We start from the raw sequence: 14,438 nt of genomic DNA, 5'->3' as shown, positions 1-14,438 counted from the left end.
ATTCAAATAAACTTCCTTGCCCTCCCTAAGGCACCTATAGGTAAATGGAAGCGACCAAGCTTCATGAAGATAAGCACTTCCAAGAGGTTCATATGTACCAATTGCAAAGTACTTCATACACCCCTCGAATTTGAACAGAGGAAACAGAAGAGTTATTAACCCGTGGATAAGCCACGTTGCTGAATTGGCCTCTGCCACAGAAAACGGTAATGGTTCCAACCTCTCAATGTGTAACATAGAAAAGGATTCATCTTTCATTGACAGCAAACGCTGCTTGTCAGTCAAATTAAACGGGGCAAACAATGATGACGTGGTCATGCAATGCCATGGCACTTTGCCAGCTTTTAGAGTTTGTAAAGTCCATGCAAACTGCATAATGGAACGCAATTGATTTTGACCATGGTACAAAACAGACACTTCATCCTGCACAATATCAACAACAGACAATACAATATTGTCCAATGTGTAAATGCGGGAAGAAAGTGTATTAATGCTGTTATCTACAACTGCTAGCACTTTCTCTAAGTTAGCCTGATCTATAGCTCTAATGCGGGTAGCCGCCTCAATCTGGGACGTTTTCCAGACTATGTTGTAAATGGCATATATCCATCTTTTAGATCTGCCGTTAGCCGGGCCCTTTATAAAATCATTCAGATCAACATCGTCAGTCAGTTTAGATAAATGTAGCTTAACTGACGCCAAAGTGGAATGTATGAGCCAATTCTGACATAATTTGCCTACAGAATAGGTAGTCACAGAATGGCCACTTTCAAAACGGGGATCCACCCTGACCTGCGTAAAGCCATGAGCCAAACCCAGAAAACGATGCTGGCAAGAATCAGCACTTCTGTGCCAGAGCAACCAACCCTTGGGATCCAAACTGGATATGTTAAAGGAAGAATTCAGCAACAGAGTTTTTAACTCTCTGATCGAAAAATTAGTAGCATTATCCCAACCGGAATATTCTTCTAAGTCAGGAAAAGAAGAAGCATTTAATTTTTTAGTAGTAGCCAATCCAAAGCATGTTGTCTGTGAAAGTGTAGTATTCAAAAACAACATATGGTTCGGGATGAGGCATGCACGGTGCAGAGCCTCAGTGCCTTGCACTTGCCAGCTTTTAGAACCCCAAACTGATTTAAGGTCAATGGTATCCTTCCACAACTCGTAGCTCCCAACAGCTAACTGGTCTAGAAAGGACTTCGAATACAATAATTTAGTATCAGTACGTCTAACTTTAGATGTGGACTTCTCAGTCATCTTAAAATAAAAGGTATTGGGATTTGACTGATTAAAATCGGTAAAATAAGTGAACCTTTTCAAAAAGGAAGCATAACTGCCTTGTATAGGCGCTGGACAATGTTCCCATTGTGTATAATATACAGTGTTCCTCCTGGTATTAGCTTTATGCAGGTAGTGATTGCCAAAATGTTGGTAACAATATAAATCACCGTAATTAGCAGACTCTAAATACAAATCTTCAGCATCCAAGGCAGCATAATATTTTAAATCAGAAAACAAAGCTTCTACGGCTTGAACATCCCAATCATCAGAACGTATATTTTGTTTAATTACATCCCCCATAGAAACTCTAAGCACATTAGGGACATTTATAACTTCAGTGGGCCCATGGATTTGAAATCGAACAGCATCCCATACAATCCCATCTAAGACAGGCCAAGCAGTTATATTAACAAATGCCAGGTCCCTCTTCAATCGGTGTGATGAGGAATGGGGAGCCAATGTTCCATTGATATGTCGAATGCATGTTCTCTCGACATAGTGTCTGTTGACAAGTCGAAAAAAATACACCACAAACCCAATTGACATGAATAGGTAAATTGAAAAAAGCACCAACCAAATATAAGTCCAAGGTGGAATCAAAAAATGTTTTTTAAACAGTGTTGCCAAAACAGACATTTTTGAAGGGGTTTTCGATGTGTGAGAGTCAGTGTCAAATGAAAATCTTGATTCTGTAGCCAAACGAGTTTGCAAATCAGGCATCGATAAGTCAGTGGGGTAAGTGTAGTCAGTTTCATCAAGGTGAGTACCAGGCAGTGAACTCAGTAAAGGACTCAAAACTGCAGGCATCTCGAGGGCAACATCAGACCTTGGATCAGAAGCGGGGGCCAAAACAGAATTTCTCAAAATCGAGGGACATGAGACTGCCTGTGTCATAGTAAGAAGAATCGGCCACTCTGTGTATTTTGACATTGTCAATGGAGATATACCTGTTTTCTTTACGACCTGGAAGTGGTGGTAAAATGACTGTTCTTGTGCCCTTCACTCCAAGCACTGGAACTGGAGCTCGATAAGAGGGACCGAATTCTTTCTTGTTTTCGATCTTCTCTTGAACTAGTTCTCCAACTTTGGGTAGCCAGCCAACTACCGGAATCTGCAACGCAGCTTCAGATGTGCAGTGCAAATGTTCCTTTGCAAGACTGTCTCTCGTCTTTTGTAGATCCTGTAAAACATTGCAATGTTCATCTACGTCAAAGGAGGCAGCAACAGCCGCCTGGTCTAGACCGTCAAGGTCTGGGACGAACATCTTGATACCAAAGAGCATTTCGTATGGGGTCCCCCCACCCAGAGACCTTCTAGGGAGATTATTAAGGGCACGCTGCATGCTATTGAGGTGGGCCAGCCAGTTCCTGCTAGTGCCTATAACTCTAGCTGTCAAAGCTTTAAATCACGGTTCATTCGTTCCACAACACTATTACCCTCAGGTCTGTATGGAGACGAAAACTTGATTTGGACCCCCAACTAAGCCATGGCATGCTTATAAGCCTTAGAGGCGAAAGCAGGACCCTGGTTCGAATGGAAGGTACCACAGGCAAAAATCCCTACAAAGACACGCAAGTCTCTTATGACAGTTCGTGAATCAGCGCTGCGGTGTGGCCAAACTCACACAAAGCGTGTGCATGAATCAACTGCGATTAAGATGTACTTATATGCAGTATCAGAAGAAAAAGGACCGCAGTGATCTAAGTAAACACATGCAAGTGGTTTATTAGAAATGTACAACTGTGTCTGGGGCGGACGCGCAGCAGTGGAAGGTTTAATCTGCTGGCAAATGTCACATTGAAGGACATAATCACACGTCTGCTTGTACAGTCCCCGCCACCATAAACGTTGTTGTAACTGAGATACAGTAGCCGAAACGCCCGCATGCGCAGACGCAACACCTTCATGGGCAGCTGTAATCAGTGTGAACCTGCAGTCCACGTTTGGAATTAACCTTTCACCAACGTCCGGTATTTTCACATAAGGAACGTTATCAGGACTTAAGTAGTATGAATATTTCAAAGGGAACCCCTTAGGATATTTACTTCCCCTCTCAGTCGCGGCTACAGCCACCAAGACATCATCATCAATCTTACTCTTGGAACGTGTAACTGCGCAACCAAATATGTCGATACTGCTGATTTTGCGGCCTAATCGGCCAATGAAATTGCCAACAGCGTGAACTCCCACGCGCTGATGACCAAGAGTGTGAATTACATACACGAGTGGCAACTGCTCTTTAAGCTCAGCCACTCGGACCCAGATCATTTTATGTTTTATTGTGCTACCCTTGGAATAACGAAAATCATTCTGAATCCAAAAGAACAGATTTTCATTGTAAGACTGGACACAGTAGTAAGAATCACTCACAATAAGAGTCGTCACACTAGGATCAGCGTACTCTAATGCAAGCATCAGAGCACGAAGCTCTGCCAATTGTGCGGTGCAGTCCCCTAAAGTCTGCGTGTGCACGACCTTGGACTTGAATTCATCATTCACCATGGCACCTACCACAATGGCGCAAGCTGAAACGTATGCGTGCTTAGACCTATGCGCAACTTGCGCTGAACCATCAGTGTAAATGATACAATGGAAATCCTCCAAAGGCCGCATAGTCAATGGCGCAGGATGAACAAATTCATACTGCAAAAACTCTTGTGACTGTAAGGAGGCATCAAAAACAAACGTGACATCCAGAGACATCAGGGATGCAGCCAATTGTATCCACCGTGGGTGCAAAGCTTTAGAATTTGGTACATTGGCTTTCGTCACTGCTTCAAGTGCAGGATACGGGGTAACAAACAACATGCGTTTTCCCTGCGACAGTGCTCGTTCCTTGAGAATCGCCATTTGCACTGCTGTCAAAACTTTTTCCACAGAGGAAAACCGCATTTTAGCCAAAGTGTACAAGTGTGACTTGTAAGCAATAGGTACTGTGTCACCCTCGTTAAAAGTAAGGTAAATGAAACCCACTGCCCCAGGGATGATTCTTATCACCAGGTTGGTGTGGTTATCACAAGTCAGTAAGAATTTAGATTCAAGAAGATCAGCCTGCAAAGATTGCAAAATGGCTGAATGTTCTGGCAGCCAGCACGATTTGGTAAAAGTTGGTTGTATCAAAGCTTACAAAGGCTTGATACGCTGGGCATATTCGGGTATGTATGTACGCCCGAAATTAAAAAATCCCAGCAGCGACTGTAATTTTTTCAGAGTTGTAGGTGCGCACAGTTGTGCGCATTTCTCCAAGAAGTGAGGAGCCAATCCTCGACCTTCATTGTTGAGCTCGTAGCCCAGAAACAACACTGTGCAATGTGAGACTTAGCAAAGTAAAATTTGTAACCGAAGTCCGCAAAGCTACAAATTATGCGGTCAACGCGACACAGATGCGCCCAAAGTTCGTCTGTGAGATAGATGTCATCCACATTATTATTATTATTATTATTATTATTATTATTTAAGCTTGTAAAGCGCCTGGTTACACTGTATTAGTGTGTCCCCGCGCTATGGACTGCCGCGTTAAAGCCAATCAACTGCCCACTCGAACATACCCAAGCAGAGCCTTGCCCTACTCTTTAGGGAACAGGAATGTTTTCAGCTCTTTATGGAACTTGAGCTCTGATTTCTCCAGCCGGAGCTCCAGAGGAAGTTTGTTCCATTTCTGAGCAGCCAAGACACGAAAGGAATGTGCTCCCATTCTTACTCTCCTGAACTTAGGCGCCAGCACCATCCCTGTCCCGCTAGATCTCAGTTGACGGGTCGGGTGGTATGGCGTAAGCAGGTTGTGCAGGTAAGTGGGTCCTTTCCTTTGTAGGATACGGTGACCAAAACAGAGTGCTTTAAATACCACACGTTCCCTAATTGGAAGCCCGTGCAGTATTCTCAGTGCTCTCTTGGAGGCGGCTCTTTTGGGCAGCATCAGAACCAAACTGGCCGCCGCGTTTTGCACGCTCTGCAGCCTCTGAAAGCATTTAGCATTGGCTCCCAAATATAGGACGTTGCCATAGTCCAGCCTTGATGTTATTAGTGCGTGGATCATGGTCTTCCTCGCTGTCACCGGCAGATAATCCAATGTCTTCCTAAGGACCCTCATTGTGCCAAAGCATGTGCCTGCCACTCGTTTGGTGTGGTACTCGAATGAGATCTTCTCATCGATCCACACCCCTAGGTTCCTCACTTGATTGCTGGGATTGGGTAAAGGACCCAGTGCTGGAGGCCACCATGCCGAAGTCCACACTGACGTAGCCTTACCCACAATCAGGACCTCTGTCTTGTTTACATTCAATTTAAGATGTTGGCCATCCACGCCGCCAATTCCTGCAGACATGACCTAAAATTAGCGGCTACCTGCTCCTTCAGCTGGGTCAAGGCCACCACTAGTTGCGTGTCATCTGTATATGACACGACTTCCAGCCCAAATTTTTGTATGATCTCGGCCACTGGTGTCACATATAGATTGAAGAGGGTAGGGCTTAGGCTGGACCTCTGAGGCACCCCCTGCTTCAGGCAAAAGGGGTTGGATCGAAAAGTGCCCTGTGCCACCTGGAAACTACGGTCAGACAAGAAGGACTCCAACCATTTCCGTGCCCTATCCACCACTCCTCCCCTCTTTAATCAATGTAACAGCGTGTGATGGGCTACCGTGTTGAATGCGGCACTGAGATCCAGCAGGATCAAGCCGCCGTGTGGCCTTCATCAGCATGTCTCCGTAAGGTTTCTGTGGCTAACAGCAGTGCTGACTCGGTCGAGTGCAGTGCACGGAAACCCGATTGAGTGGGATGGAGCAGTCTATTGGCCTCAATGTGGGATGTCAGCTGATTATTGACGGCCTTGTCCGCGATCTTAGCAAAGTATGGCAGGAGTGAAATGGGGCGCAAATTCTGCATTTGCTCCATACTGATATTAGGTGTTTTTTTTCAGGGGGAGCACCATGGCCTCCTTCCAAGTTTTAGGAACCCTGCCTTCCTCAAAGGAGAGCTCTAGTAGATATATAATATAAGGCCCCAGAGTCTCCACACTCCCTCTTAGTGTTTTAGGGGACGCAGGATCTTTCGGGGAGCCTGAATTGATACTGCCTGCTATGGTACAAATGATCTCCCGAGAAGGAACAGTGAAGATTTTGAGGCAGTCTGTGTGCGAAAATTCCTAGGCAGTCAAGGAATTACAATTAAACTAAACAAGTGGGAAACCAAATCAGGGACAATTGAAAAGGTATATGGGTGATAAAAACTCGCTATGTTTTAATAGAAACACAATTACAGTTCATTGAACAACACATACAATGTGCAATAACAATTAAAATTAAACAGCTGAATGCTAAAAAAATATCACAGTAAGAAGTTACATTAAAAACAATGACCATATCAATTTATAAACAAGAACACCAATCAAGGGTGTCCAAAACACAGTAATACAGTACTGTATTACTGTGTTTTGGACACCCTTGATTGGTCCCTGATTTGGTTTCCCACTTGTTTAGTTTAATTGTAATTCCTTGACTGCCTAGGAATTTTCGCACACAGGTTGTTTACCCTGCCCTAGGAGTCTTATAGAGTATTACCCAGGGGGTCCTTGTTAATCACGACTAAGATTTTGAGGCAGTCCGTGCTTACCACATTGGTAGAGATGTCTCCTCCCGGATGGCCTTCTCTTGCCGTTGCCGTAAATGAGGAGTAGATCTTCTCTACCTTTTGTGAGAAGAACTCTGCCATCTGATTACAGGACTCCTCTAACCCGGTCATAGGAATCGTAATACTACAGAGATTGGAGACCTCTTTGTAGATGGAGAACAGCTCCTTTGCTGAATTGTCTTCTCCCTCTATCCTATTGCAAAATAGGATTTGCGTGTTTTCCTAATTAAGGCGTGGTATTCTTTCAACATAATTTTATAGGCCGCCCTTTCTTCCTCGAAGAACCCTCTCCTCCATTGCCTCTCTAGGCGTTTACAATCCGCTTTCTTGCCCCGGAGTTCCATCCCAAACCATGGGGTAGACTTGGGCTGCCTCCTCGGTGCATTATTCGGCCGAGGCGCCTCCGTGATGCGTTTGTCCAGCACTGCGCATGCTGCCTCAATCCACCGACCTCCTGGGGACCCACCCTGGTTTAGGGCCTTATTTAATGCCTCTGTAGAAATGTTTGTCCATTTCCTACTTCTAATCTTTGTTCCCTGCTTGCCCTGGGCTGGAATTGCGGGTGTCCCTGCCTTAAATGAGATCAAAAGGTAGTCGGACCATACCACAGGTATAGGGGGCTCAATATGCAGCATCTTCCAGTTTGCGAATATCGGGTCCAGGAGATGGCCATGGCAGTGGGTGGGCTTCTCCAATTTCAAAGTGAGTTGAAGTGCAGCCAGTTCCTGACGGATTTCTTGCACCTCCATGTTGGTAGTCTCATCAAAATGGAGGTTTAGGTCTCCCAACAGAAGGAACCTCTCATACCTGAGAGCTGGCTGAATAAGGTTCTCTATCAAGCTTGCAGCGAAACACGCCCCAGGTCCTGGTGGTCTGTATACCAGGAGTCCCTTGAGAATGTGATTCTTTGATGCTGAGATCGTGAAAAAACCAGATTCACTGTCTTCAACATCCGCCATCTCTAGGGTGCACTGGATCTCGTGCTTACATATTATGGCAATCCCACCACCCCTTCCCGCAGTTCTATCAGTTCTGCTAATTTCATAGCCATGAGGGAGGGCTTCTAAGATTTCTGGTGCCGAGGTGTCATCAAGCCAAGTCTCGGCAAGGAATAAGACATCCACCTGCTTATCCACCAGATGGTCATGTATTTCCACCCGGTGCTTCCTTAACGATCTGCAGTTGATTAGGGAGAGATTGAGTGTCTGACCCCTATCCCTGCGCTTCAGCTTGCGGTTTATGGCGTAAGAGCAGTTAATGCAGGTTTTACTCAGGTTCTCCAGGCTAAAGCTATGCTTACATTCCTCCCCCAGTATGGAGCATAGTGCTTGAAGCTGTTGGGCGCTGTAACGTGTTAAAGAAATCGAACCGGCAGGGGTGGTGGCCCCTGTCCCCGGACGGGCGCAGACAGGCTTGCCTTTGGCGCGCCCGCTGCGCACGCCCGCTGCGCGTCCTAGCTGGCAGGCAGCTCTTACACCACCCGCCCCTGCCGCCGGAAGTGTCTCCTCCCTCCACAACAAACGGGATTCTCCCGCGGTGGACCGGGGAAGGGCAAACTGAGTTCCCAACAGCAGCGCAGTAGTCCCAACCGTAAGTGCAACAATTAAAACAAGTACCGCAACTTAGTTCTCAATTAAAACTCAGACTTGAACATTTGTATTTTTAAAACAGGTTGTGCAAATGAGGCAGAATAGCAGCAATACAATGAGGCTAGCAATTAGGTTTTTGTTCTTACGATCGCGCGTCGCGCGCATACGAACACGCATCCGGGTCAACTCTCTCCAAGAGAGTTACAATGCAGGTGGCAAACACACCTGGACTATTTTTATAGCCCATCACGAGGCATTTAAACTGGCATTGTTTACCGCCACATGTAAAACTGGTCCATTGGGAACTTAGACCATCCAAATTGTGGGCAAAAAAAACATTAGATATGTCAAGTGTGGTCTTAAACGGTTTACGCACAAGACTATCAACTAGAGCAGAGCCGTGGGCATTCCGTACTGAACATGTACGGCAATTCGAGCTTAAATGCCGGTAATCCAATAACAAACGGTACGAACCGTCAGTTTTGGTCACAGTAAGAAGCGGGTTATTCATCGGTGACCCACAAGTTTCAATTACACCCTGATATTCCAATTGTTCCAGGATTTCCGCAACGGAAGCCTTAGCTTCACGTCGGATGGGATATTGAGGTTGAGGCTGTGGCAAAGAACATAAGGGAATCTCGTGGTGTGGGGTAAATTTATCCCAACCACAGTGTGTACGGTACAGAGCCGGCGCAAGGACTTTAGCCCACTCCTCTGCAAAATTCAGCACATGCTCCTTTGAGACAGTGTGCGCGAAACTAAGGAGGATCACCTCCTCCCCTCTCGGAGCTGCGAGAACAAAAGGTGGGGGCCAGTCAGCCTCCGCCAACAAAATGTCATAGGTAGTTGTAAGATATTCCCAAAATATCCCTTTTATGGTACGTTGTATGTCACCTTCAATTAAAAGAACAATTTCATAAAGCCTATCAGGGGCAGCTACTCTGGTATCAGCTGTCTTCACAAAAACATATTGGTCAGTCGCTTTCACCTTCAGTAGTGGACGCAGAGCCTCTCGCACTATGGTAATCTACGCCGCGCTGTCCAGCAAGGTCAGAGCCCATGTCAGATTCGAAGCTGCGTTCTCACTATCTGTGGCATAACTCGCAGTTAAAGCGGTAACTTTCTTTTTCTGAAACTGGGGTCTTTTCGTGTAGAATCGTCCTGCTTGCCTTTACCGTCCTTCGGGCGGGGCTGGTCGCGTCCCTGCTGGCCACCCCTACCTCTGCCGCCTCTTCCACAGCCGGTTGATGAGGTCGATTAGTCCTGAAAATAACGAGGAGAGCGTTGTTCAGAAGCCTGAAAACGATCAGGTGATTTTATCGTCGCGCGATCGCGCAAGTCATAAACGCGTTCTGTAGGCACTGGAGACGAGGGACGTGAACCCTGTTTCTGTTGCCGTTTACCCTGTTTTTTGTTTTTCGGACAATTTTGCTTTTTAGCCTTGGGCTGTTCGTCTGTTTCTGACTTAGGCCCTTGGGGTTGCTTTTTTTCTTTAGCAGAAAAAGGCTTGACACCCTGACTATTATGGCCAATGGTTTTATAAGCAGCCGTGATAATCTTCGGTAACTGTCGGGGTTTATTGGCATCGGGGACCGTGAGCAAAGCATTAGACACCTGAAAGTTTACCGCGTCTCCCTTTATATTACAAAGGATGAGCTCGGAAACTACGTTAAATGCACCGCATAGGCTTATTCCCAATTCAACCGCAGCCTCAGGTCGGTGTTCGTCCTAAACACGCTTAATGACTGTAGGAAGGACAGCCATTGACGGAGTACCGAAGCACCTCGTGTACACTGTCGCAAAAATTCTGCCCAATGACTCGCAGTCACCGGCGTCTGGTATCAAGTCTTTCGGCAAACTAATTGTAAGAATCCTGTGTTTTTCAACAGGAGTCGTTTTAGGAAATACAACTTCCCGCTGGTCAAATTTTTCGGCAAGCCAGAAAGGCATATCATCCATATTCTGGGGGCGCTTGCCCATCACAGCATTAACCATCACTGGACTCAGCTTCATACCAGTAGGTCCCGCTGGAAGTGCCACAACACCCGGGGCCCCGCCCGGGTGAATGCGGGTAATGTATTGTACCAAGGCCCTAATAACTGCAATTGCGGTTGTATGTAGGACCCGTAGATCAGCAACGGGGACAGCACCCATTCGAGGATGTGGAGTTAATCCTGCCAAAACAGGCCAAGTTGCGCCTGGAATGGACAAAGGACCCAATCTAGTTGTCACTAATGAGTGGGGAAGGGCGCCATTAAACCAACTCGATGCTGCCAAGCATTAATTGGAACTTCCTGTGTCCTATGAGGAACATATTCTGCGGGCACGGCTGAGTGAGTATATGTGTGAAACACACCAGAATTTGTGTCCACTACAGGAAAAGTCACCCACGAGTAATAGATCTCATATGGGTACGCGACTTCCGCGGGGCGTGGCTAAGCACGCAATGGCGACGGACGCTCTTGAGTAGAGCTCCGCGATCGGCTCCCCTTCCCTGAGCCAATTATCCGTAAATTTCCACCGTGGCCACCTGGAACTTTGAGCGGACCTCTCCGGAGCTCACTGCGGCACTTCTGGCGACTTTTCATTTTCGGATGCCGACGGGGCCGACCCCGACCTCTCCTGCAACCCTCCTGCGGGACTGGGCGCCCCCTGGTCGGCAGTGCAGCTAGGAGAGACCGAGGCTTGGGCCTTGCGGACAGGCCCCGACGGACCACCCACACCGAGCTGCCTGGGACCCACGAGCTGCCAACTGCCCCACCGGGAGGCCCCGCCAGGGGTCCGGAGGCCGCCCCGCACAGCTGCACAACACCGGAGGCGGGCCGAGACGGCAGGGGGGACAGGCGCCATCCGCCCACATCGCGGCCCCCGCACGCCCGCTGCCCCGGACGGAGGTGAGGCACAACAGGGCCCCCCCCTTGGCGCACCCGAGGCTACCGGGAGGCAGGGATCGACCCGGGAGAGGCGGGGGGAGCAACGGGAGCCCTGATGACCAACCGCCCCCCCCTGGGGGATCACACAGCAGCCGGCGCCACCTGGGGACCCCACCACACCCGAACGGACCGAGAGGGGCCGGCAGGTAGCGGCAGCCATCAAGCCCGACACTGAGGGCCTGACACCCCGGCCTGGGAGTCACACTGCTGCCGAGGACGGAGCGGCCACCCCCCCCTGCACCGAGGGCACACGGAGAGGCACCCAACGCCGGGCCCACCTGCGGGCCCCCCTCCCACAGAGGCGGAGACTGCCTGGGGGACAGTGGGGCACGCGTGGTGAGAGGATCCGGCCCAGACGGCGGCGCCCGGACCCCACGGACGCACGCAGCACACGCGCCTCCCCGGCCTTTGCCACACCCGGACCGGCGGGACGCAGCCGTGGGGCGGTGGGGTGAGGCACCGCCTGACAGACCCCCACCCCCCGGTCTAACAACGACGGCCTCGATTGAGGGGACGGCTGTCGACCACTGAGCCCCCCACCCTGGAGAGAAGCGCCCATCACCGAAGCAACTCAGGCGACAACCCTGCCGAACGGACACCACCTGCACATGTCCGGGGGAGTGCGGACCCGCACAGGGACTGGTGGGGCCTCGTCAAAGGGGAAGACAGACAAACTGCTGAACAAAATGGCCGCCAAACAATTGGCCTCGAGGCTGGACAGCGTGCTGGCAGCTGTGGAGCGAATGGAACAGTCACTTCAGCAAACCAGAACCTCTCTGGAGTCCAAAATAGATGGCATCGCTGTAGACCTGACCCTCTTGCGTGACGACCACAGGAAATTATCCGACCGGACCAAGACCCTGGAAGGCGCAGTGTAGGAGATTGAGCCCAAGGTCACCCAGACGGACAGGCAGATGCAGGATCTCTTAAACAGAGTGGAGTTCCTGGAGGACAGGGCCGAGGACGCGGAAGGGAGGGCGAGACGCAACAACATCAGACTCGTGGGGGTCCCTGAGAAATGGGAGGGGAACCACCCAGCGCAACATGTGGAAGACTGGCTCCGGACCCTGTTACCCGAAGGCTCGCTATCCCCCCATTTTGTTGTGGAGCGCGCTCACCGGGTACCGACGAGGCCCCATACCACCGGCGCCAACCCGAGACCACTGCTCTTCAGAATACTGAACTATAGAGACAGGGACACGGTGCTGCGGGAAGCACGACGACTAGGCGAGATACGTATAGACAATGCGTCGATCATGTTCTTTCCTGATTATACCATCCAGGTACAACGCCAGAGGCACGACTTCATGGAAGTGAAGCGGAGACTACGCACCGCGGGCCTCAAGTACTCCCTGCTTTTCCCTGCCAAACTGAGGGTGGTGGCGGGGGACAACACCTACTTCTTCGACAACCCTGTGGAAGCAAATGAGTGGCTGGACGGGGGCACGTACGGTACACGGCACCCAAGCGCTCCCGTGGTGGAGAGACAAGTACCAGGCCGCGCGGGCCGCGGCGCTGCCGCGGGCACAGAACCCAGCAGCCCCAACATGCGGAGGAAGGGGCGCGCCACTCTCCCCCGCTAGACCAGATGCTCCATGAACAGCGCGATGCGCTCCGGATGGTCTCTCAACTGAGCAACTCGCCCTCCCAAGAGACAGCCCTAGAAGACGGTCAGACAGCCAGTACCGAGTGACGACGATGAGGTCATATACGGGATCCCGAACTCACAGATCTCGGTGGACCTGCCTGTTGTCACGCCTCAAACCTCTGACCTGATTCACTGATTCCGCGGGCGAAGTTTGCAATGGTCTTGCCGCGGCGAGGGGGGGCTGGCGGAGGCCGACTGTATGATGGAACGCAACCGACGTCCGCCACTGCTGGGGGTGTCTCCCTCCCCTCCTCTGCCCGCCGTTTGAACAGTGGACACCTGGAACAGTGAGTAATGCCCCTGCGGCGCAGGTGATAGACGGGGTGGGTGTTGGCGGGGTTATCTTTCAGCATGCACCCAGATATGGACGTCTCCGTGTGCGGGCCCGGGCGGGAGGGGGCTCCTCCCGGTGGGGGCCCACAGCCCACGCCGCATGACACTCTGCCCCGCGCCTGCAGAACCTCACGCAAGCGGGGCCCCGCACGAGCAGAGTAATTCAGACCACTGGAGCATAGATGGTGGCCACCAGTACCCTGTATTGTGTGGCTCGGGGAAGAGACTTGATTTCCCTAACTGACTACATATCCTCCTTGCCGAGATTGTGCTTAGCGCACTTTGCCCCTTAGACGAGTAAGATTGTTCCTCTCGCTTGAGAGCATGGACGGTGGCCCGTTTTGCCACTGCCCTTTTGGTATTTTAGTGGGTTTTGCCCGCTGTTGGTTGCTGTTATTCATTGTTTTTCCCTGCCCTAATGTCTTTCCTAACATTGCTGAGTGCACTATGGGGGGTGGATACGAGAGAGCTGGGAGAACCACTATGAGAGCACTTGATGGGGCTGCTGTTGGTAGGAATGTTGGGGGGGAGTGTATACTGCCGAAATGACTGCGATAAAGTTATGTACCTGGAATATTAGGGGCATGCACACACCTGCGCGTAGATACCAAATATACTCCTACCTGAAAAGACAAAATGTGCAGGTTGCACTCCTACAGGAAACGCATCTGTGTGGGGCAGAGGTGACTGCGCTGAGGCGAAGATGGAGGGGACAATTGTATGCCACTGAATACTCCTCGTTTGCCCGTGGGGCGCTCTTGTGGGTGAAGCCGGGCACCCCCTTCACAATGTCGGAAATTCACACAGACACGGAGGGGAGGTATGTCCTAGTGAAGGGACGTTTGGACGGGCAACCAGTAGTTCTGGCGTCCATTTACGCTCCAAACACGGACCAGGGCACCTTCCTAGCGCGCATATCGGAGAAACTGGCGCCCTGGCACGGTGTCCCATGGTTACTGGGTGGTGACTACAACACAGTGCTGGACCCTGTGATGGACCGCTCGGTCCCGCCCAGGCAGGAAGCAAC

The sequence above is a fragment of the Lissotriton helveticus genome, chromosome 2_1 (assembly GCF_964261635.1).
Source record: "Lissotriton helveticus chromosome 2_1, aLisHel1.1, whole genome shotgun sequence".
In the NCBI taxonomy this organism is placed as follows: Eukaryota; Metazoa; Chordata; class Amphibia; order Caudata; family Salamandridae; genus Lissotriton; species Lissotriton helveticus.
This window is presented reverse-complemented; position numbering follows the sequence as displayed.